The sequence below is a fragment of the Heloderma suspectum genome, chromosome 3, assembly GCF_057233095.1.
Source record: "Heloderma suspectum isolate Gila_16-S chromosome 3, 16-S_ref, whole genome shotgun sequence".
Lineage (NCBI taxonomy): Eukaryota > Metazoa > Chordata > Lepidosauria > Squamata > Helodermatidae > Heloderma > Heloderma suspectum.
Genome location: NC_139460.1, coordinates 307,292,190 through 307,318,451, shown reverse-complemented (window position 1 = coordinate 307,318,451; position 26,262 = coordinate 307,292,190). Strand labels below are relative to the sequence as shown.

The 26,262-nt window shown below is 46.1% G+C and overlaps 1 protein-coding gene across 2 annotated transcripts in view; it reads left to right on the top strand.

Moving 5' to 3' along the window:
- Positions 1–24,778: 24,778 nt before the first annotated feature.
- The window catches only part of SLC7A14 (solute carrier family 7 member 14), a 79,615-nt gene continuing 78,131 nt past the window's right edge, over positions 24,779–26,262 (top strand). Inside the window, exon 1 of one of the 2 annotated variants that reach the window (XM_084841556.1) lies at positions 24,779–25,312. The gene's annotated coding sequence lies outside the window, so the exon portion shown is untranslated. The remainder of the gene's footprint in view (positions 25,313–26,262) is intronic. The other variant, XM_084841557.1, reaches the window with a different exon arrangement.

Sequence of the window (26,262 nt, the reverse complement as noted above, 5' to 3'; positions counted from 1 at the left end):
TAATAGAATTTTAACAGTTCTCTGCAGGGCTGAGCGTAGGAAAAAAATTGAAGTGGATTTGCACTGGGATTGGGGGAAGAGTGTAATTGATTACTGTAATTAGAGGGATTAAAATTGCATAACTCCATTTGCATCTGGGCAGAAAATTATATTGTCTTTTGGGAAAATGTCAGGCACAATTTGCAAAAGAAAGTGAGTTTGGTCACATTCACTCTTGGAGAAAGTGCATGAAGTAGGGTTGTAATGAAAAGCAAAGACAAAACATCCTAATCAAACTTTGAGCGGTCTAGTAGTCTGAGGGCCTGGGAACCCTTGGACACAAGAATTGAGATGCAGAATAGATTTAACAAATATAGAACTGAACATTCCAGCTCTGTCTCTGCATACAGCAACAACCAGACTCTCCGTTCTTCTTCCTAAAATGCCCTCAGTGTGTGTGTGTGTGTGTGTGTGTGTGCATGCGTGCGCATGTGTTCAAAGAGAAATTTTAAAAGCTCGAAAGAATGGGGCATTAAAAACAAATATGGCACAGTGATTAAAAAATCAACTTAGCCACACTGATGAAAAAGTAACTGGGTGGTAATCCAGGTCCCCTTTGCTGAACGCAGTTTCTTCTCATCCATGTGGGAACAAATGATACCGCCAAGCGGAGCTACAAAGAAATCACATCAGACTTTGAAGCTTTGGGAAGGAAACTCAGGAACTTTGGAGCCCAGATAGTTTTCTCATCCATCCTTCCAGTAGTTAGAAGAATGATAGAAAGGGAAAGAAAAATACTCCGGGTGAATGACAGGCTACGAAGGTGGTGCCTACGAGAGAGATTTGGATCCTGGGACCACGGGCTATACTTCCTGGAAGATGGACTGTTGGCAAGGGATGGGTTGCACTTCACAAAGGCTGGAAAGAATGTGTTTGGCCACAGCATGAAGAACTTCATCAGGAGGGCTTTAAACTGAATGCTACGGGGAAGGGAGATGTAAAGTTGGGATAACAATGGACAAAGGCTCATGCACCGCAATGGAGAGAACAGCTCTAATAGCGCCCAATAATAGTCTTTGCAAACATGTAGGAAGAAAGCCAGACCATGAAGCACATGGTCTTCGATGTCTATATACTAATGCCCAGAGTATGGGAAACAAACAGAACGAACTTGAACTCTTAATACAGGAGGGAAATTATGACTTGATAGGTATAACTGAGACTTGGTGGGATGACTCTCATGACTGGAATACAGCAATTGAAGGATATAACTTGTTCAAAAAGAACAGGACAAACAGAAAGGGAGGTGGAGTTGCAGTATATGTGAAAAATACACATCTCTGCACAGAAATACAGGAGGATGAGCTTGGTAGCTCCATCGAGAGCATCCGGCTTAAAATAAATGGAGAAAAAAGGAACCTGGTGGTCGGAGTCTACTACCGGCCACCCAATCAAGGAGAAGGTGAGGATGAAACTTTTGAAAAGCAAATAGCCAATGTTTCAATGAAGCATAATGTAGTAGTAATGGGGGCCTTCAATTTCCCCAATATTTTTTGGGAGGCAAATTCTGCAAAACATGGCCCCTCCAGGAAATTCCTGACTTGTGTGGAGGATAACTTCCTGCTACAGAAAGTAGAGGAAGGAACTAGAGGATTGGCTATCCTTGACTTGATCCTAACCAACAGGGATGACTTGGTGGGTAAAGTAGCAGTTACAGGAACTCTGAGGGAAAGCGACCATGTTATACTTGAGTTCTTGGTTGTAAAGGAAGCGAAAGACGAGTGTAGCCAAACCCGTACCCTGGATTTTAGGAAAGCTGATTTTAATAAATTCAGAACAATGATCAGTAAGGTCCCTTGGCAAGCAACTCTTATGAGAAAAGGAGTCCAAGATGGGTGGGAGATTTAAAAAAGGAAATTCTCAAGGCACAATTACAAACAATTCCAACAAGAAAAAAAGGTGGACGACAACAGAAGAAGCCAATGTGGCTTCACAAAAAGCTTAGAGATGACCTGAAAACAAAAAAGGACACATATAGGAAGAGGAAGGAAGACCAAGCAACAAAGGAAGAGTACAGGCAGGTAGCACAGAATTGCAGGGATGGCGTCAGGAAGGCTAAAGCTGAGAATGAGCTGAGGTTACCGAGGGATGCTAAAAGCAACAAAAAAGTTTTCTTCAGATACGTGCGTAGTAAAAGACAGAGGAAAGAAATGGTGGTTCAGCTATTAAATAAGGATAGCAAAATGATAACAGATGACAAAGAAAAGGCAGAAGTGCTCAATTTCTACTTTGGCTCAGTCTTCTCCCAAAAGAGGGTCTATGACCCCCCTGGCAAAGGCGAAGTACAGCCTGAAGGGGCAGGATTGCAGCTTGAGATTGACAGGCATATGGTCAAGGAACACCTAATTACTTTGAATGAGTTCAGATCTCCAGGGCCAGATGAACTGTATCCTACAGTAATAAAGGAACTGGCAGAAGAACTTTCAGAGCCACTGTGTATTATCTTTGACCAATCATGGAGGACGGGTGAAGTGCCAGGTGACTGGAGGAGGGCTAATGTTGTCCCTATCTTCAAAAAGGGTAAAAAGGAGGAACCTGGGAACTACAGACTAGTCAGTCTGACATCAATCCCTAGGAAAATTCTGGAGCAGATGATAAAGCAATCCGTCTGGAAGCACCTTGAAAACAATGCAGTGATTACTCGAAGCCAACATGGATTTGTCAAGAACAAATCCTGCCAGACAAATCTGATCTCATTTTTGGATCAGGTAACCTCCCTTGTGGACTGTGGGAATGCTGTGGACATAATGGACCTTGACTTCAGCAAAGCTTTCGACAAAGTGCCCCATGATATCCTGATGAAAAAACTAGCTCAAAGTGGGTTAGATGAAACAACGATCCGGTGGATCCACAGTTGGCTACAGAATCAGACTCAAAGGGTGCTTATCAATGGGATCTTCTCAAACTGGGCAGAGGTAATGAGCAGGGTACCTCAGGGCTTAGTCCTGGGCCCAGTGCTGTTCAACATTTGTATTAATGACTTGGAGGAGGAGGTACAGGGAATGCTGATCAAATTTGCAGATGACACAAAATTGGGCGGGATAGCTAATACTTTGGAAGACAGAAACAAAATTCAAAGTGATCTTGACAGGCTGGAGCTCTGGGAGAAAATAACAGAATGAAATTTAATAGGGATCAATGCCAAGTTCTGCACTTAGGAAAAAGAAACCAAATGCACAGTTACAAGATGGGGGATATGTGGCTCAACCACACTACAAGCGAGAAGGATCTTGGAATTGTTGTCGATATGAGCCAACAATGCAATGTGGCTGCAAAAAAGGCAAATGCTCTTTTGGGCTGCATTAATAGAAGCATAGCTTCCAAATCCCAGGAAGTACTAGTTCCCTTCTACTCAGCACTGGTTAGGCCTCATCTGGAGTACTGTGTCCAGTTCTGGGCACTGCACTTTAAGAAGATGCAGACAAGCTGGAAAGGGTTCAGAGGAGGGCAACAAAGATGATCAGGGGACTAGAAACAAAGCCCTATGAAGAGAGACTGAAAGAACTGGGCATGTTTAGCCTTGAGAAGAGAAGACTGAGGGGAGATATGATAGTGCTCTTCAAGTACTTGAAAGGTTGCCACAGAGAGGAAGGCCAGCATCTCTTCTCGATCATCCCAGAATGCAGGACACGGAATAATGGGCTCAAGTTACAGGAAGCCAGATTCTGGCTAAACATCAGGAAAAACATCCTGACTGTTACAGCAATACAACAATGGAACCAATTCCCTAGGGAGGTGGTGGGCTCTCCCACACTGGAGCCATTCAAGATGAGGCTGGACAGCCATCTGTCATGGATGCTGTGACTTGGATTCCTGCATTGAGCAGGGGGTTGGACTCGATGGCCTTGTAGGCCCCTTCCAACCCTACTATTCTATGATTTTATGATTCTATGAAAGCATATTTCCTAGAAAATAGGCAGTGCGATATAGTGGATCATGTTAGACATGGATTGGGGACACTAAAGTTTGAATCTCCATTCGGCCATGAAGCTTACTGGGTTACTTTGGGCCAGTTACTATTTGGGCGCAATCCTACACATGCTTAGATGGAAAAAAGTCCTACAACTCCCAGTGTGTCCCAGCTGGTATGGCTGGCTGGGGCATGCTGGGAATTGTAGGACTATTTTTCTGTCTAAACATGTGTAGGACTGTACCCTTCCTCAGCTTAATCTACCTCAAGGTTTTTTGCAAAGATAAAATGACAGGGGTGGGGGGCAGGGGAAAGCCATGAGCATTCAGCTGCCCCATGAGCATTCAGGTAAGATAAATAATAATAGATTTTTTTTAACTATGTCAGAAAGAAATCCGATTTGTGTGAGTCAACCATAGGAATGTGAGTGATTGGCCAGAGTCCTATACTGGAAGATTTACATTGCAAAATGAAATCAAAATAGGCTATTGTCTATAAAACAGCATCTTCCTACTATAAACCAGTTAGTCTGCTGCCACAGGACTAGGGTGGCTACTTACGCATCATGCCCCTCAAAGGAGGTGCGAGGAGACAGGACACAGATTTGCATGAAATATGTGCACGCAAATTTATATGTTTCAATGAAAATTGAAAAATAATTGCTTTAATTTAAATAGAAATACTATCAGTGAAGGCTGGGGGCTCCGATGTCAGTGCGGTGGTGAATCCACTCAGGGTTTCAGTCAGAACTTTAAAGGAGCTATCCAAGGTGCAAAGCAGAGCTCTGACTGGTTCTGACTGAAACCCGGAGTGGATTCACTGCCCCGCTGACATCGGAGCCACCAGCTTTCACTGAATACTATACATATCACCATAGTCAGGAAGACTGGCCAAGTCGCCTGTGTGCCTTCTCAGTCTGCTGTCCAGGAGCTAACTGTTGAAAGGCAACCTCAAGACCCCTGTTCCCCCTTCTTATGGTTCTTTTTATTTAAACCAGCCTTGGAGCAGACAACCCTTCAAACAGAGGATAGCTTCCAATATAAGAGTGTCCTCAGTAAAGTAGGACACATCTAAGACTGGTTGAAATGTACCTCTACAAATTGAGAATATGAATGTCTGAAGCCAGTATTTGAAAACTCCAAGCTATGGGATTGGGTGTCCACTCTGTGGCACTCCTGGGTTTCTTGGTGTGTAATGTGTGAAACTGCTGTCAATTGTTCCACCCTGATGCCCCAACTACCTCCATGCCCATCAGAGCTGCACCGCGTTTTGGCTTTGGCCTGTGGTGTATGTTGAAAGACACAAATGGCCGGTTTGCAGTTTTATCAGGCCAACACCAACACTTACTTTCATCACAGGCTTGGCTATCACTCAGTGTCAGCATGTGAAGCCAATCATTTCTCCACACTCCTCCTCCACCTTCACAGACATCTGCTATGATTTGGAGTAGCAACTGAAGAGGCATTAATCCATGGCAGCACCTGTCGGCGAGAATGATGCTTCTCTGTGCCTCTCTCCTCTCAAAAAGCTTTGATTCCGATTAACAAGATGTTGTTAATCTGCTCATTGCTGCCTGCCTTGAGAATCGTTAATATAAGTTAAGGGAGATTATTTTCTTTGGCATCAAGATTTACCAATTGCTGTTCATCAAAAAAGGCCCATTAGAGACAAATGCACACACAGGAGCTATGCTGATTGTCATACAGATCTGAAGGGTGCCAAAAATTCACAAGCAGGCAGCTGAAAAATATTATGGTATGTTCAGTGGGCTTGCCTTGCAAGAAATGTAGCTGCCAGAAAGATTATATATGAATGTGGTCCAGTTAGGGATATATAATCCAGAATATTAATTAAAGGATTGAGGCTGCAATCCTGTACCCACTTACAAGAGAGTAAGCTCCACTGAACTCAGTGGGACTTACTTCTGAGTAGACAGGTATAGGAGTGTGCTGTGAGACTTCACATTGGCTAAGATGTTTCAATGTAGGGTTGATCGTAGAGCAATTTGGTATGCAGATATTGCTTGTATATTTATCTGTAAAGGCACCTATCTGGCCACCACATGCATGCCCAAGCTATGCACTAAATTGGGCTAATTCAAATGATCGATGTACCAAGAGTAATTTAGCCTAATTTGACATGCTGGCTAATTAACAGCAGTCTGTTCAAAAACAAACTGTGACACAAGTTCTGTTGCTGCTTTGCCTCAATGCAAACACCACTTTCTGCATCTTATTCTCTTGCTACAAGGGGAACACACTTCAGGAAGAACGTCCATACTAAAGTCAGGAAGGATTAAAAAAGGAGACACACAGGGACTGAGGGCCACTTCACACTTGACCATCACTCCCCAGCATGTCTCCCCAATGTTTGGGAGCCCCCCCACTTTCAGGTTTTATATGTCTACTAGGGCAAACCCATTGGTGTACAACTAGCTGCCAGGCAAAACATGAAACAATGAACAGAGTGAACTGAACCTACCTAAAACAAAAGAAAATGGCAGGTAAGCAAACTGGAGAAAGGAACTAGTCCTCATGGTGTCTGCACAGTGGGGCACCCTCATTATCATTCTACCTTCTTTCTGAAAAGGGAAGTTTGGTGTACTTTAAGCTGATCACTCTGCAGCTAAGTTTGAATCAACCTTAATTTCATATGATCACATGGATTTGCCTTTTGCCAAGTGAGAACAGTGGTCCATTTAGCTTGTCTACAGCGACTGACAGCTGCTCTTCAGGATTTCAACAGAGGGTCATTCCCAGCCCTACCTGGAGACTGAACCTGGGACCTTACCACTGAGCAATAGCATATTTCCTTGTGCTAAGCACATTAGGGCCTAATTCAGCTGTGCCTACTCACTCTCGGTCTTCCTGCCTCTTGTTCTGGTCTGTCTAAGGGTGAAATCACAGACATGCATACCAGCAAATCAAACAGTAGCTCAGCTGTCAGTCTTGCCTTTTCCCAATGCTTTGGGCAGGCGTGCCCAGATAGATAGACAGATAGACATGCACGCACGCACGCACGCACGCACGCACACAAAATCACATGAACATTCATGTATTTATCCATTCATTTGTCAAAAGCTCAGTACTGTTCTAGGGACTGGGGGTGGGGCATTCATTGATGGCATCCCAGAAAGCCAGCCAAACAGCACCATCCAAAGCAGATTTTGCTTCAGATTTTGAGAACCACTTCTCTTCCCTGCCGTTGCCCCCAGAACTCTACCCTGGAGAGGAAGAGAGCGGTCTGGTTCACACAACACAACAGTGCACCATAACTCACCCACAGGCACTGTCGCATCATGCCATTTTTGTGTGGCGCCCGCAGGCACCTTACCATGGCTTGTCATGTTGTGTGAACCCAGGTGGCAGGGGTTGTTTCAGGGTGAAACAATCCTTAAATAACCCATGGCTTGTTTTAGGGTTATGTGAGAGTTTTCTAACCCTCAAATAAAAACCCATGGTAAATTAAGCCACAGTGGGCTGTTGTGTCATGGAAACTAGGTCAGTTGAACCCGATGAAGGTGCCTTCAGAGCCTCCACCATCTCAAAAAGCTTTTGCTTTGTATGGTTTGTTTGAGATTTAAGACTCCACCAGTCCTGCATAGAAGGCTGGAAACTGGTAGCTATGTCAGCTAAGATAAGGGTAATTAAATCTCACACTCCAAGATGCAAAGGAATCTTTGAAGCCAAGAAGCCAAATATAGATCTATTGGTAATTGGCTGGGTTGGTCCTCCCTCTCCTCCACACATACACACATGGAAGCAGAGCTGAGTGTGTTTTCTGTGGACAGGAACAATTCATTCAGCATTAATCCAGCTTGTCTAATTATGTTTTTATTTCTTATTCGCAGGCTGAATATACATATTAAGAAATTATTCAGTCCTTGGGTTTGAAAAAACACACATATATGTGTTTCACTGCACATAAAGAATGCTTTCCACTTTTTGTAATTTCTGGGAGGAGAAGGCAACCCTGGACCCTTGTTTAAGCCCTGTCCTCATTCATCACTGCCTTTAGGAGTTTCAAACTTTCAGCTCTTCAAAGCTGGGAAGAAAACAACCCGCAAACTCCAAATTCACAGCTGATAGGATTGTTACAGTAGAAACTCTGCTGTTTCCCTGACTGAGTTTCCTCTGACATCGGAGCCACCGGGCTCCACTGGCTAGAGCTTTGGACAAGTTTGAGCTATGGCAGTCTTTTCCCAAGCTGGTGTCCTCCAAATGTTTTGGACTACAGCTCCAGTCAGCATGGCCAGTGTGTTGGGAATGTTGGGAGGTGTAGTCCAAAATGTCTGGAGCGCACCAGCCTGGGAAAGGTTGGTCTATGATGTGATTCTGAGCGGGAGATTCAACGACGGGAAGGCTGTCATTGAACCTGAGCTGAAAGCAAAACACTTTGGGTTCTGGAGCTGCTGTGCTAAGAAGGACACATAGCCTTCTTCAGACACAGAGGGAATAAACCAGCCTTCCCCAAGCGAATGCCCTCCAGATGTGTTGGACAACTCCCATCATTCCCAGCCAGCATGCCTGCTGGATAGGGTTGATGGGCATTGTAGTTGAACACATCTGGAGGGCATCAGCTTGGGGAAAGGCTAGTTAGTGCCAAATTCTACATTAAAGAGGAGACCCGCAATTGATCTTCTGACTCCTCCACCCCTGAAATGCAACTGTGGAGCAAGAGGAAGAGAGGACAGGATTCAATATGTTCAGAGCAGCTGTAGAGGGGAAATATTCAGCAGTTCCCTTTGCACTATGTTCCCAATCAAAACTGGACACCCAGACACACAGTTGTACATTCACCCTATGCAGGAAAATACAGGTACCTGTGTTCAATTTGGGCAAAAAGGTAAATGCTCACCCATCCCCATTTGCTGATCCAAACAAATTGGCTGCCCCCTATTTGAAGGGCTGTCCAAGTCCAGCTAAAAGATAAAGAACCCTAAGAATGAAGCGCCCTGCTTTGAAGTTGCCCATCCACAGTAGCACCTGGACAGCAACAGAGTGAGCAGGTGCACAGATCACCTGGTCACAGTCTATATTCATTTCATGCCATTTATTATGTTTCTATACTGCCCCATAGCCAAAGCAAGCTGGGTGGTACACTAGGGTGAGATGTATTGTATTTCTATTTAAATTACAGTGGGTTGGATCCAGATTTAGTCATACTTAAGAATAGACCAATTGAAATCAGTGGGACTTAACTTAGCTGTGACTAACTTAAGTCCCATTGATTTCAGTGCATGATCAACCTATGGTTGTTTGTGGGTTGTTTGTGAGCATGCACATGAACGAGCATGGTGGCTCCCACCCACCAGCCCACTTCCCTTTTGGGAAACACTCTGTGAATCCAGCACTCTGGGTTGTTTAGGGTTAAACAACCCTGAGTTTTAATCCATGGTTTGTTGTTGGGTTAAAACTCTGGGTTGTTTAACCCTAAACAACCCAGAGTGCCGGGTTCACATCTCACAGTTACTTCTGAAAGCTGATTGAAATCGGAAGTGTTGAGCAGGTGGGAGGCCGCACACTCACTCGCTCCCATGCGGCCACACCAATTCCTGGGTTGTTTAACCCAGGAATTAGCATTACATGTGAACCAGAGCAATGGGTCTACTCTAAGTATGACTAAATCTGCATCCAACTCAGTAATTATTTCTAAATTTGCATCTGTACATATAAATTAGCACTTGCAAAATTTATGCAGGATGGTGTCCTCTTCCCACCACCCTCTTTTTCCTCTTTTTTTGGCCATGTGCTATGTGGCCACCCTACTTGACCCAACCACCAGCAGCCTCTTCCTGCTTCCTTTTATAGGGGCTGCAGGGAGGCTGCAATCAAAGACAGCAGGGAAACTCAAGTAGCCTCCTTTAAATTTGCATTTCAAACTATCTCCCATGACCTGGAGGCTGCAAAGGTGGGGGGTGGGGACTCAATCTGCTTGTAGAAATCTTTCTGAAGCCCTTTCCTATTCTTCTAATTGTGAGACTAGCCCGTTTACAACCCAGCTCTCAAACAAAGCAGATGCAGAATTCAACCCATAGAAACCAGCCAATATCTTCAGTTGATTAAAAAGCCTCCTTTTGAAAGATGCCATTTGTCAAGTTTCTATGCGGCTTGCTTGACAGGTCATACATTTCTGCTGTGGCTGCTGCCACAATATTGTGAGTTGGGCCAATAAATTAGCATCCGTCTGTAGAGCAGCAAAATGTGAAATGTAACCAATAGTACTGTTTAAAAAAAAACCTGGAAGAAAAATGCTCTGTTCCTTTACATTTCAACCAGAACTCACAAGATAAGACCCTTTAATCTCCTTCTTGCTTTGTGTCTATCTCAGCTTCTTTGAAGCATTTATTTCCGTATTTTCAGAAAATCTGTCTGAAGAGAGATTGTTCTGTCATGGGGGGCAGGGTGGGGGGACAACACAGTTGTTTTAATATCTAAAACCTTGAACCAAGTTCTTTCCTACAGTCACTTTACCAAAAGTTGTCAACTTTTCAGCCAGCCACTGTAGCGGCTTTTAAGAGCGGCTTGACATACAGAGACATTGGCGGGTGACTGAGTTTATCTCCGTGCAGTGAAGAACTTGCGGTGTAGATTTTTGCACCTCACACTGCTGTTAAAGACACAAAAGCAGACTTAGCCTGGAGTTGTTTGGGTTTTTGTTTTGTTTTGCTCAGTTGGCAACTCCTAACTTTACCCAAGGATGAACAGCTAGTCGTCCTTAAAATGGATTAGGACTGCAAAACTAATTTCGGTGGTCTCAGGTTGGCCTACCACATTTTAATGAAATTTCCAGTAGTTTCACTTGTAAGAAATAAAGTTCTCCATTTAGAGAAAGGGAGCGATTGTGCCCTTTAATCATATGGGTTTCGCCCATCCCCCTGCATTTTGTATTTAATTCCCTACCCATTTCCAAGCTCCATGTTTTGTAACTGTGTCAGTGACATCGTTATAGAACTGTCTTGTCCTAGCTTGGCGTAGGGCTCCCAGGGAGAATGGGTTGCAGTAGTGGTACTGCCTGGAATGACTGGGTCATGTCTGGTAAAGCAAGATCCTGATGAGGTGAGGTCATATCGGGTAAGGCCAGTGGAGGGTGGTGGCTCTAGTTTCAGTGGGGCTGTGAATCTGCTCTGGGTTTCAGTCAGAACCATCCAGAACTCTAAAGCAGCTATCCAAGGTGTTGAACCCATTTGGGGATTGGCCCTTCGCCCCCTTGGCAGCTGCCCGCCTATGCAATCCCTGATGCCAGGCCTGGGACCTACCATTGAGTCATGGTCCCTCTTAGAAGTCCATTCCATTGTTTGAATGTGGCCTAACATTGACTTAGGGCACAGTCCTATTGGGATAGGTGGCCGGCTCTGAACTCAGAGGTGACTACCTATCCAGGGCAGGGCAGGAGCAGCATGGAGGGGATCGTCCCCTCTGTGCTTCAGCCACCCTGCATTTGCGGCCCTCCCCGCCCCACCCCCAGGAATGCCCCGTTTTTGCTGCTCCATGCTCCTATTACAAGCACGGAGCTCAGAGCCAATCCAGGCTGCCTACAAGGCAGCGCGTGAGGGCATGGTTGGTTCCTGGGAACCGACCTATGCTATGGTTGTCTAGCTGCTGACTAGCAGCCATAGGATTGCGTCCTTAATTCTTTAGATACCAATGTAGATCTGTCCAATGTCCCCTACAGCAATGCCTGGGTTCCTCACTGCAGCTCAGCTATTCCCTCCTTTCAGCAAGGCCACCCCCTCACCTATTGCATGAGGAGAGGATATTGCATATGCAGGGGTACCATTTCAGATTTTGGAGCAGGAGGGGGCAAAGACATTTCAGTGAGGGAAGAAGTAGTTTTGGAGCAAGATTTAAAGGCCTGTTCTTGGATAGCTTCAAGATGAGATTGCAAACAGTGCACCAGTCAGTGTTGTCTATAAGAGAAGAGATTTGTGCTTTTGACATGCATAGCTAGTACAGAGGTCTATTTCATTGTTTGCAACAATCATCAGTCAGTGTGTACAGCAGAACCAGTGAACTGGTCAGAGGTATAGGTTCTTCTGGTGAATAGTTAGATGTAGTCTGAAACCCAGCTAGAAAGGGCCTAGAACAGATGGTCTGGTAATATTTAGCATAGGGGTGTTGAACCTCTTTAAGCCGATAGCCCTAAGTGAATTCTGGAGAAGCTCTCAGGGGACACATTCCAGTGGTGGGCAGAGCTGAAGGTAATAGGGGCAGGGCCAAAGGAAAAACAGTGGAGCCAAAGGAAAAAAGGGCAGAGTCATAATACCCCAAACACCAAAAGTACCAGCATATTTTAGCTTGAAGTTCTTCCTGCCAGTAACTAACCTTTAAGAGGGGCATTTCAGGGTTTTAGAATGGGGAAAACCATGCAAAAGTCAGAACACCACCAGATGATTGGCAGTCAGCAGAAAGGGGTGGGGCCAAGGGAAGGGGTGTGGCAATCTAGGGAACCTTGGAAGGGCAGACTGGATTCCCAGGTGGGCCAGATTTAGCCCACTGGCCTGAGATTCAACACCCCTGATTTTGCACATTCTTGTTGCTAATATATTAAGAACTAGGGATGTACGAAAGTCACTTACCTTTTTGCAGGGGTGATTCATGGGGGGGGAGGTGCTCTGCACCTCCCCCCAAAATCCTAACCTGGCTGGCTCCGCTCCGCAGCAACTCCACCGAGCCACTGGCTGGGTGCATTTGCAGGCGTCTGGTGCCTGCAGACACAAATGTAAGCGGCTACGGCGGCCACCATTTGCGTTCCTGTTTTTGGCCGTGATAGGCTACGTAAATATTTATGTAACCTATCATGGCAAAAGACAGGGGTGCAAATGGCAGCTGCTACACCATTTGTGCCCCTGTTTTTTTACCGTGATAGTCTACGTAAATACTTACGTAGCCTATCACGGCAAAAGAACAGGAACGCAAATGGCGGCGGCTACGGCAGCCGCCATTTGCGTTCCCTTTTTTTGCCGTAATAGGCTACGTAAATATTTACGTAGCCTATCACGGCCTCTGCAGGGATGCAAATGGCATCCCTGTGTTAGCCATGACAGGCTGCATAAGTATTTATGTAGCCTATCACAGCCTAAATGGGGAAGCAAATGGTGGCTGCAGACGCAGCTGCCATTCACAAAGCAGTGCGAACGGCACCAGGTAAGTGCTCCGTTTCACGCGACTTTCACGGGGTGGTGGGGCGGGGGGGGCTTGTTCCACCATGGATTTCGGGAGGCTGAATGCAGTGGCATTCAGCTTCACTGAGATCCATGGCGGAATTCTCTGCCATCCCTATTAAGAACTTAAGAACATAAGAAGAGCCCTGCTGGATCAGACCAAGGGTTCATCTAGTCCAGCATTCTGTTCACACAGCAGCCAACCAGCTGTCGACCAGGAACCCACAAGCCGGGCATGGGAGCAACAGCTCCCTCCCGCCCATGTTCCCCAGCAACTCATGTACATAGGCTCGCTGCCTCTGGTATTGGAGGTAGAACATAGCCATCAAGACTAGTAGCCATTGATAGCTTTTTCCTCCAGGAATTTGTCCAACCTCCTTTTAAAGCCATCCAAATTAGTGGCCATCACTACATCCTGCAGTAGTGCTGTGTGAAGAACTCCTTCCTTTTATCTGTCCTGAATCTCCCACCAATTATGTGCACTCCAATTCTTTGAGTGGTGAGAACTCTAGGGGTACAGCACTGTCCAGGTTTGGTTTTCTTTAGAATGAAGTTGAAGTCACTGGCAGCTTACTGGTGTTCTTTAATATTTGTGTTTTATTTACAAACCTACAGGCTGAGCACAGCTTAACACTCCAAAGTTCCCCACTCCTCCATCAGCTTTTAAGGGGGGCAGCTGAGCCAGCATCTTCAGATCCTTGTACAGTGCAGCTCAGCCCTCTGCATCTCATTGAGTCTGAATCCCTCTCTCTTCTCCCGCTAAAAGTAGCAGTCAGATCTTCTGCCTCCTTGACTGCTACCTTCCTTATGGGGGAGGGGTGAAGAGGCATGCCATTTGGGGATTTGCTCACAACTGATAACATAAAATATAGGAGATTTGTCCAACTGGCTCAACCATTTTAGCAGTCTCTTCCTCCAGTCACAGAAACACAGAGTTGGGGAACCCCAAGAGATTATCCCAATCAATCCCCAATCCCATAACGATATGTTCACCTGAACAGTGCCTCCAATAAAGAAAAAAAACCCTCACGTTAATAACAGACAAAGCAGTACCAAGTAGTGCAAGTCTAAAGAAAGGAGGAAACACAGAAAACTCAGTCAATTTTAATCAACACTCCTTTGCCCTGAAATGTCCCTGGACTCAGACCAAAACAATCAAATTCCGTGCTTTCTCTCAGTATGTATCATCATCTCAGTCAGTCAAGAGGCTCCAACCTCACGCATCTCTCAAGTCCCAGTTGTCCGATCAATATTGTTTCCTGCCACTGAAGTGGCATTTGTGGATGACTTCAGAGTCATCATCCTTCAAGGCAGAATTGGACCTAAAGCCCTTTCCCTTTGCTGGATCAGATTTCCGTCTCACCTAGCACATCTGATGCCTCTGCCTACCTCAGACTTTTAAGCAACAGAGAAACTTGTCAAAAGATTTCCATACTGGTAAAGGTAACATAAGATCATAAGAGCCACCATATATTATGCAACATCCCAAATCCTCAATGCTCTAATCAATGGAGACATATATTGGCTCTTGGCCTCTCATGATGAGTTCATGTGAAATTTCAGCCTAAGTGTACATTATACAAAACTCTCCAAGGTTTCAAAGTTTGGAGGCAGAATAAAATCAACAGTGCATCTACCTTATTTGAACACCAAAATAGAAATAAAGATAAAAGTCTTCCTTTCCATATATTACAACAAAACCTCTTGCTTTATTGGCATCTACAACTACAAAACTTTCTGATACAATCTCATATTGAAAACCATAAAATGTGAGACCTGACCCCACTGGAAAATGTTGCTACTACTTCACAATCCAAATATCTTTTATCTCAAATATATTGAATAGTACTCAATAAAGTCTTCTTTGCTCCATCCTGCTATATCCAGGGTTGGGAAACTAATCTTGAAGAGAAAAACAGAAATAGATCAGTGGGGAAAAATCTGGGTCCTGTCAACATTCATAGGACTTAACTGCTGAGTAAGGCTGTTTAGAGTTAGGATGCCAATATTATTCATCTTTAGCTTGTTTTTGTCCTTATGACACCCCTGAGTGGGCGATCATCCTATTTCACAGATGAGAACAAGAGAAAGCAACTTGTTCCAGACCAAGGAATTTTCCCAGCATGCTAGGACTAGACTGATTGATCTGAAGTAGGCTTAACTGCCCCACTACCCCAGGGGAAACCCAGTAGAGAACATATGTACATCTTTGTGTTCGTTACTCCCCAAAGAGTTGAAATGACATGGATTTGTTTAGTTTTCCATAGAAGGTGCTTGATTTAAGTACTCATAGAAGGTGCTTGATTTAAGTACCTTCAGCAAATATTTAAAATGTAGCAGAAAGACAAGGGGCATTTCCATGTGAGACTCGCATATCTTCCGCAAAGATGCCTCACAGCTTCTTTTATCAGTTCAGGCAAATACCGCAAAATATATCCCCCTGTATTACATGTCAAACAGTATTCATACCCCCCCCCCCGAATCTTAACTGTTCAGAGAAATCTTCACTTCCCAGAGAAAATATTGCAAAATGATTCATGTATCCTGCTTGGTAAAGAGTGATTTAAAACAGAATCTGCCGGGGGTGGGGGGATCCCTGTCCATGGTTGATGTCAGCATCCAGCTGACTAAAGCAGCTCAGAAATCATTGAAAGGCCCATTACATTGAGTGCCAGAACCAGCATGAACTCTTAACTGGTATTGCTGGAAAGCAATATATACACCAGCAATAAATATACCTAACAAATAGATCTATAGTCTTGAAGGAGGGGTCAGGCCAGCTGATGGTATTGTGGCCCATTTGGAGCTGAAAAGCTACACCTATTTTTAAGTATTCCTGTCCTGTGCTGTAACTACAAGAGTTGTTACCTTTTGCTCTGCACCAATAATATTACACATAATATCCTGTAACAGAATACATACACATATAACAAAAGGGAATACTAGACAAATTCTCCTTCTTCCCCCAGATGGAATATACTAGTCGTATGACCTCCCAAGAATTGCCACAACTGCAGGGTTTTTAGTAGATTGTTGTCATTAAAATGATGGTGGTGGTGGTGATGGTGATGATCATAAGAATGATGCCTGCACAAAATGGAGTGTCCTAGCATTCTGGTCACCTTTCTAAAAATAACTTTTAGAATCCAGACTTCCAGCTGGCCTTCATCCAAAACCACAATACAGATGATGACCTGAAGGAACTTGCTGGTCACTGAATTATCCTGCTGGCTATAATTTAAACAAATTAGAGTAAGAGCCTTTGTCCGATGAACATCCTGAGTCATCAGACCTAAAGAATAGGCTGAAAAACCTAATCATATAATTGCTCCTGGAACCTCGCCTACACAATGATGGTGCATTTTTAAAATCATTCAGATACAAACAGAGTGGGGCACATAGTGTGGAGCTGAGTAAAGTAAGCATCCTGCATAGGACAGATAACTAGCTTTTTTCCTTCTTCTTTGGAAGACATATAGGAGTGAATAGCACCTGCAAGCCATACAGCAACAACATAAGACTTTTGCTGATCACCTAAATATTCAACATGGAGTCTTCACTTTTCAAATAGTAGCTCCTTCATCTCTTTGGAGCATGAGAAGCCACATAAGGATACATGTTAAACCAGTGTCTTGTGAGTCTCAGGGAAACCCATTAAGGCAGCGGGGGGGACACACATCCAGGGGTTTAAGTTGCCCCCCCCATGGAACCCACCGAGGGCCACACCTCTCTCCCACCAAATCCACCCCTGCAGAATTTGCTGTAGCAACAGCAACTATCAACCCCACATGATTTTAAAAGGCAACAAAGTGTGCATATTGTTCATAAGCAGAATCACACTTCTGGGAACACAGTTCTGCTTCCAAAGAGTGCAATGTTTTCTTCCAAAATGGCCACTTTATTTTTAGGGTTGGGGGGACAAAAATGGCCAGGGGCCTGCATGTGGCCCACAAACTGGGTGTGGCCCACCCCTGCATTAAAGCCTGGAGGAGACCGACTTTTGGTCATCCGGCAGCAAGAAGCAGATAGCAGGTACCACTTCTAAGAGCCAGATTTTACAGGACCTGGGACAGCTCCCAGGGAGCGCAGATGATATTGTTTCAACAGAGGCCTTTGCTCAAGCGAGCACCTCAATGGCAAAGCAGATTCGCTTTGATTTTATTTTCTAAAGGTTCCCTGTATACCAATAGATTCAATTACTTGCTGCACTTTTTTACTGCTATCATAACAAACACATGGGGAAGGGGGGACTCTCAAATGCAGCCTTCAGATCCCAGCTTATCTGGGCATGTTACTGCCTCTCAGACTCTCTTCTCTATTTGTAAAACAGGAATGTAGCAATATGCCTTCCTTGTAGGACTGTCAGGAAGATAGAAAAGACAGACATAAAACTTCTTTGCACTGTAAAATAGCTAGATCTACTTTTCCTTAACAATTTCTTTAGTGTTGTTGTTGTTGTTGTCATTGTTGTTGTTTTGGTATATGAAGTCCTTTGTGGTAATGTGCATGTCTTCATTTATGTACAACTTGTTGTTGCTGGAGGTAATTATATATTTATATAGTATTTATATAGTGCCATTAGTACGTGCTACACTTTACAAAGTCCAAAAGGACAGGACAAAATGTAAGTCACTATGTTCAATTGTCTTTGCTCCCATTGATCCCTCCTAATGTTTCTTCCTCCATCCCATCCCATCCCATCCCATCCCATCCCATCCCTTTTCTTCTCTTCTGACTTTTGAAATTTAGATTGTTAGCAGCTTTGGATCAAGGAGCTATCTAGTAGCATATTCAGTTCCATAAAGCACTATGTACATTGATTATAAATTATAATAATGATTTATGAATTTGCATCTATATGTATACATTAGCATATGGAAATTGTATGCAAATTTGTGTCCCCTTTTGCCCTCTTTTAGGGTGATGCATGACCTAGGGCTCATAGGCAACCTGCTGAAGGCAGAAAATCCAGAGCTAGGGCATCTCTAACAACACTGACAACAGGTTGCTTCATACACCACATTATGAGGGGTATGCCTCTGCTTTTTGTGGATAAGCCCATGTGAAGGGCAAATGTAACAACACCCACTGACAAACAGAGGTATCATATATGAAACCAGGATTGGCTATAGCTCCTTGTTAAATGTACGCACTCAGTGGCAAACCCAAGTTTGATACTATGTTAGTATGTGACATTTTATGTTTTCATGTATTTATATGTGGATGGATGGATGGATTTTTTTTTAAAGTAGACTACCTTTCAGCCAAGGACAAGGAACTAATAACAACATCTAATAAAACATTTTAAGATTTATCAAATAACAACAAAACAATAAAAAATGTAGTGCAACAATAAAACAGCAGCTTTGCACAGCAAGAAAATCAGCAAGAAAAAAAGAAGCCACTTCAGAAATAAATTGTCCATTGAAAAGCCTGGGAGGAAAAAAAGGAAACCAGTCCGAACCTGGTGCTGTAATGAATGCAGTGTCAGCACCAGCTGACTATCTCTATGAAAAGCCTTTCTTTCTTTCTTTCTTTCTTTCTTTCTTTCTTTCTTTCTTTCTTTCACATTTCTATTCCCCCACCCCCTGTAAACATTTTAAGAGCTTTGTCATACATTGATCAGGCATGACAGAATTAACCAGGCATTCAATAAAGAGCATAGAATGGCATTTAGAGGAGGCATCAAAGTAGAACACACAGGATCAGAGATTAACAGCTGCATGCAAATAAGAGATCAAAGACAAAGTCCTGTTTTTCACATATGTTCAAGGAGCATAGAGAAAGGGAAAGCCGTAGCATCAACAAGAAGGTAATGAAGATAAGAAGAGACAAAGATGGGAGGGGTATAGCAGGAGTGTGATACAAACTGAGAAAGGATGTCATCTACTATGGACAATGTTGTTGGACTGCTGCAAAAAAACTTTAGAAGTAGGCCTCACTGGAGTATGTGGCATGATACTAAATGTTTATAGCATATCTCCAGTGGTACCTTTTACTTCATAGAACTTGTACACATGAGGGGTGGATTTATCAAGTGGTAACATGTATGATAAAAATAGGTTCTTAGAATCATGGAGTCAGAGAGGCGGGTCCATGTGTCCTCTTTTACATCAGATGGTCCTCTATTTGATGGCCTGTCCTGTCCAACTCTAGTTTAAAGAGAGGAAAGAACCGTGAGAACTGTTGTCCATCAACAGTTAGACTGAACAGGCAGGTACACAGGTCACCTGATCACAGTCATCTGCATTATGGTGAGATTTATTGTATTTCTAATTAAAATATAATAATGATTTCTGAATTTGCATCTATATGTATAAATCAGCATATGGAAATCATATGCAAATTTGTGTCTTCTTTTGCCCTCTTTTTTGGTGATGCATGACCTAGGGCTCATAGGCAACCTGCTCGAGGCAGGAAATCCAGAGCTAGGACATCTCTAACAGATGGCCATCCAACTTCTGCTTGAAGACCTCCAACAGGAAAGAAACCATCACCTCTCTTGGTCAGCCTTCCCCAGCCTGGTGCCCTCCAGATGATGGCTGGGAATTATGGAAGTTGCAGTTCAACACATCTGGAGGGTGCCCATTTGGGGAAGGCTGTTCCATTGTCAAACTGCTCTTACCATCAAGGTGTTTCTTCTAAATTCAACCAAAATGTATGCTCTTATAACTTAAGCCCATTAGATCTTGTCCTACCCTGTGGGAGAACAAAGAACAAGTCTTTGTTCTCTTCTACCTGACAGGCCTTCAAGTTTTTGAAGAGAGTTTTCATGTCCATCCTCAGTCTTGCCTTGCCTTGCCTTCTCTTCTCTAGGCTAAACATACCCAGTTCCATCAACCTCTCCCAATAGATGCCCCTCTGGGGACCACCCAGCTGCCGTGGGGCCATGACCAGCCTGTGGCTCCCCCATTTACATTTTTTTAAAATGTAAAGTATTTACAGGTCACCTTTTAAGGCACAGCTCTCCCAAGGCGTTGTACAATAATGAGAGGGGAATCCATGAAGATATTTGAATGGCCAAACCACAGAAAGACAGTACTGGAAGGAAGCCTCCCATCTTGAGAATCAGCAGCATAAAAAACACTGGGCTGCATCCAGACTTAGTCATGCTTAGAACAGACCCATTGAAACTGATGGAACTTGAGTTAAAGCACAATCCTAGGAGTTGTATGACTTTTGTCTGTCTGTACATGCATAGCATTGCACCCTGAGTCACTGATCTTTCTCCCACATTGATCTCTAACCCCATCATGATGCACTGCGCAGGGAGGTCAGCTGAGAAGTGAAGGGGGCCTAAAAAATCCCCCACTCAGCTGATCTGTATGGATCAGCTGAGCAAGGAGGCTAGGAAGTGTGTGTGTGTGTATGAATGGTGTGTGTGTGTGTGTGTGTGTTCAACATTTTGGATAGCTCCTTTAGAGTTCTGATTGGTTCTGACTGAAACTAGAAAGGATTCACCACCCCACTGACATAGGAGCCACCAGCCTCCACTAAAAAAAGAAGGTTCCTCATCCTTGCCTTAAAGAGTTACCAGATAGGAGTCAGGGATCTGACTGAAGAATACCAATGTCTCTTACTCTGGAGTGGTAGGCTCTGGAAACATTACTGTTTCTGAGTAAGTAGGATTGGCCCCTTGAATGAACAATTTGTTTGCAGTTAGGGTCTCACACTACAGGCATGGCTGTGAGAAACAGCAGGGAGTGGTTTTGAAACTTTTGAATAGAAAGAAGAGACAGAGATTGAGGGCCAAACAAGACACGTTGTTAAATGTATGATTACATTAAGGGCACAATCCTATGCATGTTTCGACAGAAAAAAGTGCTACAACTTCCACCATTCCCCAGCCAGCATAGCTGGCTGGAGAATGCTGAGAATTGTAGGTCTTTTTTCTGTTTAAACATGCATAGGATTGTGCCCTTAAGCTGTCTAGTTTTTCTTTTAAATACTAGCCACCAGGGGGAAATCAGAATTGGGATCACAGGACATGGGGTAGGGATTTAACCCTTCTCACCACCATGATCCTGATAAAGAACAACAACATGATTCCACCCCCACCCCACCCCGCACTTCCAAAAGTGCTGACTCCTCCAGGAGGGAAACTGTCATTGGTACCAATGGAAGCTTCCCTCCTGCAGTTTTTAGCAGTCAGAGGGGCAGTTTCACTGAAAACAGGGCAGGGTGGGCATAAATCCCCTTCCCACATGTTGCACTCTCAATTCTGATCAGAGCCCGCACTCTACAACTGTAATGTACCTTTTACTTCCACCTCGCTGGGTTGTCGAAAGCTGTCACTGACTCATCTCCCCAGACACTCTTCCCTACATGGTGGACTTGCCAGGTCCCACGTGTCAAATTTCTGCCCCTAGAGGTGTGCCCAAGTCCATATGGACATTCCTGATTGCAGGATCCACCTCCTCTGTCAACCCCTCCCCTAATTCCACAGAGCTGTTGGTTTTAAAAGGATTATTCATATGAAAACCCGATCTTTCTTCTGAACACGCTGAGAGACCGCTGCTGAAATTAGAGACCTCTGAGTTATTGCCTGGTTATTGCCTGGTTTAGCATTAGTCGGAGTTTTATTTTGGCTCTGAGAGGGAGATGAAAGTTCCATCTGGAGTGAACTGGAGCTGCAGCTTTGGGAGCCAGGTGGAGGCCTCACCTGTGATTCTCTGCTGTGCTGCTTGCTGAGGAGTGCCTGTGTGCTTCCACTGTGCTCTGCTTCTCTACTTCTTAAATAAAGCACATATTACAAAGATACCGTAGCTAAATCTCCAGTGCTCCATCTCATCCAAGGAAATTAAGTACTGTTTAATTGGGGAGGGATTTTTGAGGCACTGCTTATTCAAGGAGGGACCCATAGCTCAGTGGTAGAGTAGCTGCTTTGCATGCAGAACATTCCCAGTTCGATCCAGGAATCTCCAGTTAGGGAGGATCAGGTAGCAGCTGATTTTTTTTCTTCGAATCATAGAATCATAGAATAGTAGGGTTGGAAGGGGCCTACAAGGCCATTGAGTCCAACCCCCTGCTCTTATTTTAATTAATTTTTATTTTAAATTTTAACAAAACAAATAAGAAAAAAGAAAAAAGGTAGCAGCTGATGGGAGACTTTCTTTTGGACATCCTTGAGCAGCTGCTGGTTAGCCATCCCCACCCCCCACCCTGGTGCCCTCCAGATGTCTTGTACTACAACTCCCATCTTCCTACCAGCACACACTGGCTGGGGATGATGGGGTTGTAGTGCAAGACATCTGAATGGCAGCAGGTTTGGGAAAAGATGGTGGAGACAGTACCCAGGTCGGTAGGCAAATAGCCTGGCTGGGGGTGATGGGACTTGTAGTCCAAGACTTCTGGCAAGCACCAGGTTGGTGGAACACCGGAGCAGACAATCCTGGGCTCAGTAGGCAAATAGTCTGACTTGCTCAGGGTCAGCCTGTCCACACAGGTGAACTAGGCAGTCACCTAGAGTGCCAAGTTGAGTGGGGCGGGAATACAAATTTTAAAAATACAAATTAAATAACAAAGATGTCAGTCTTTCAATTTCCGTGCACGTACAGAGGAAATATGGCTGCGGTTGCGGAGGTGAGCAAGGGACCGACTGAGGACGGTGTGACTAAGTCAGAGAAGGCCATCTGAGGCTGATCTTGTTGAGCGGCCTGTCTGGTGTTGCTGGAGGCGCTCCTTAAGATAGGCTGGGCCAGAACCATATTGGGTTTTAAAGGTCAAAACTGACACCTTGAATTTGGCCCAGAAAACAACTGGTAACCAGTGCAACTCCTTCAGCACTGGAGTGATGTGATCTTGCCGGCGGCTGCCTTTAATCAGGCTAGCTGCCGCATTCTGTACCAGCTGCAGCTTCCGAACCATCTTCAAGGGTAACCCCATGTAGAGCACATTACAGTAGTCTAAACGAGAGGAGACCACTACCGATGGGAGCAAATGGTCCGGAAGGTAGGGGCACAGCTGCCATATCAGATGAAGTTGGTACAGCGCTGTCCAGCTCATAGCTGACACCTGAGCCTCCATGGTATTTCAATTTCTGTGCACGTACAGAGGAAATATGACTGTGGTTGTGGAGGTGAGCAAGGGACCGACTGGGGATGGTGTGGCTAAGTCAGGCCACCTGCCCTCCCGCCTGCCTTTGACACCCGGTCCTCCCTCAGGGGATGCAGGATATCTCCCTGCTCCGCTGCCGCTCCCAGCTGGAGGCAAGGAGTGACACCCCCCCCCCAGCAGCTGCTTCCTTTGTACTTGGAGGGCTGAGCCTAAGGCTGGCACACCCTGTTGGCCATGTCTCCCCAAGGATGCAATCAGGACCCTTCTTCCAGGGACCCTTAAGAACGTAAGAGCCCTGCTGGATCAGACCCAGGGTCCATCTAGTCCAGCATTCTGTTCACACAGTGGCCAACTGGCTGCCCACAGGAAAGCCACAAGCAGGGCATGAGTGCAACAGCACCCTCCTGCCCACGTTCCCCAGCAAGTGGTGTACAAAGGCATACTAGCTCTGATTCTGGAGGCAGCATAGAGTTGTCAGGACTAGTAGCCATGGAGAGCCTTCTCCGGGAATGTGTCCATTCCCCTTTCAAAGCCATCCAAATTGGTGGCCATCGCTACCTCCCGTGGAAGTGAATTCCATAGTTTACCAACGAGCTGTTTGAAGAAGCTGCTTTCCGGGGCTGTGCTCATCTCCTTTGTTGTTTTTAACAGACCCTTTGTCCTGACACAACGCTTAGTAAAAAATAAAATGTGGGCGAGTTTTATTATAAATGATATTTCTGCTTCCAAGGATGCTTGCGGGGGCTGGCTCTTCATTAAACAGAAAACAGGGGCAAAACCTTTCCCAGTTTACCAAAACACTCAGCCTAGATCTGCCCTTGGGGTTTGGAGGTTTATATGGTTTAACTGGCCCCGATTGCATGGTTTTCCCAGGGCGCCAGTTGCTGGCAGCTAGTCTACTGAAGCTCCAATATTTTGGCCACCTAATGCGAAGAGAAAACCAATGCAATGAATATGAACTTGAGCACGCTCCGGGAGAGAGCGCAGGACAGGAAGGCCTGGCGTGCTATGGTCCATGGGGTCACGAAAAGTCGGACGTGACTTAATGACTGAACAACAACAACAAAGTCTACTTCCTCCTCTCGGTGGGTTGCCTCTGTAATGTCCCCCGAAGGGAAAAGTTGGGAGCATCTCTGATATTAGGTATTCATTTCCAGCAGCAGCAGCGCCCAGCAAAGACCGCGTCCACCCAAGTTAACTCGCAGAAGCTGTTCTGCGGGAGGGTGCCAGAAGAAGGAGCCAATGGGGGGGGGAGCTGAGAAAATAGGGGTTTTCCCTCCTTTCTCTCCCCCCCCCATGAAAACATGTAACAGTGGGCAGGAGAGAAAAATGCTCCCAAGAAATCGATCAAGGCGCCCCTCCCTCCTTGCTGGGGGGCGGGGGGAGGGGAGACATGTCCCTGGCCTCCTCGGGGCAATGCCACTGCTGTTTCCACCAGAGCCGAGCCGAGCCGAGCCGAGCCGAGCCTGCGCGCGGGGCCGGGGAGCGGCGGGCCGGGCGGGACCTCCGCGCGGCCACCGTAAGGCTGCCGGGCGAAGCCGGGGCCCTGCGGGCGTCGCGGTCCCTGCTGCGGAGCGGATCACGTGGCGCCCGGGGCGGGGCGGGGAAGAGACGGCAGAAGCGCGCTGAATAACTGCGGAGCTGCAGCGCAGCAGCGCCGCTCGCCTCCCTCCCTCCCTCCCTCCCGCGCCAGAAGCAGCGGGCGGCGGGAGCTGTCGGGGCGGAAGGCAGCTTCTGGTCCTGCAGCCCTTCTGCCGACGCCCCCGCCCCAGCTGCCCCCACTCCCTGCAGCCCCCCCCCTGCAGCCCCCCCCCATCCGCTAGGGAGTTCGCGGGGCTGCCTCTTCCTCCTCCTCTCCATCCATCCGTCAGTTGGACCCTCCCACCCGGGGCTTGAGTGGCAGCCGGGGGGAGAGGGCGGGGGTGCCTGGTGCCTCGGAGCGACAGCCGGCCTCTCATCCCCCCTCCCCCATCTTGCGCGCCTGTCTCCAGGGAGGGAAGCCGGCGAGGTCTCGGAGCGGCAGGTGCAACCAGCCTCTTCCCTCGGCGTCAGCCGCCTCCTCCATCAGGACCCCGCGGCTCCACCACCGCCACCACCCTCTCTTCCTCGGCCTCTCTCCAGCCCTGGTCTCCGGCGTCCGCGGGGTAAGTGATGGAGCTGAGCTCCCACGGACACTTTCCTCGCCAGCTCGCCTCTCCTGCTGTCAGTTTGTTGAGGCGATTATTGATGGGCTGGGGAGTGGGGGGGGGGGAGAAAGATGATGCGCCAGCCTTTTGTGCCTCCTCCCTCCCTCCCTTCCTTCCGCCCCTCTCCCGGTTTGGGATGTTCAAGAGAGGTGCCTCGATTCCTAGGGACTAGTTCCCCTTGTGGGATGGAGAGTTGACCAGTTGCCTGTGTGGGAGAAGGAGGGATCACGATGCTAAATCCCCCGTCCTTCTCTTTTATTGAAAAAGGAACCCGCTTCGGCTGCCTGCCTGGCACGCCGCTCTTTCCATCCTTGGGATCTGTGGTGTGGTACCCCGGGAGGGTCTTTTTGAATAGTTCCGTGGTGTTTGGGGAATGGGTGGTTTCACTAGGGCAAAGGCTAGGGGCACCCCCCCCCCCAACACATGATGTATGAGAAAAGGAATAGTGCTTCCTCACTTGTGCTGTGCTAGTCTGGCCACTCTCCTTTCTTCCTTCCCCAGCAACATAAAAGTCAAACTCCACCAATGGACAGAGATTCAGAAAGGGATAGCTGGCAGTGTCTCCCCCCACCTCCCTTCTCCCTCTCCTCTTTCTTCTTCTTTGCAGCAGCAACACTCAACATGTATGTAGTATTTCCTGAATGTTCAAATCGCATCCCGCTTCATATCCAATCTTGCGGAGAGCCTTACAACCACGTTGTAAGGCAGGCAAGTTTTATTATCCCCAGGTTGGAGGGATGAGGCATGAAGCAGAGTAGCTTGCCAAAGGCCACCTCGTCTATTCTTCGCAGAGGTGAGATTTGGATTCCTGTCAGAACCTTCTCAATTCACAGCTCAATCTCACTTACCTCTGGTTAGGGCAATTTCTTTCTCTCTCTCTCTCTCTCTCTCTCTCTCCCCCCCCCACC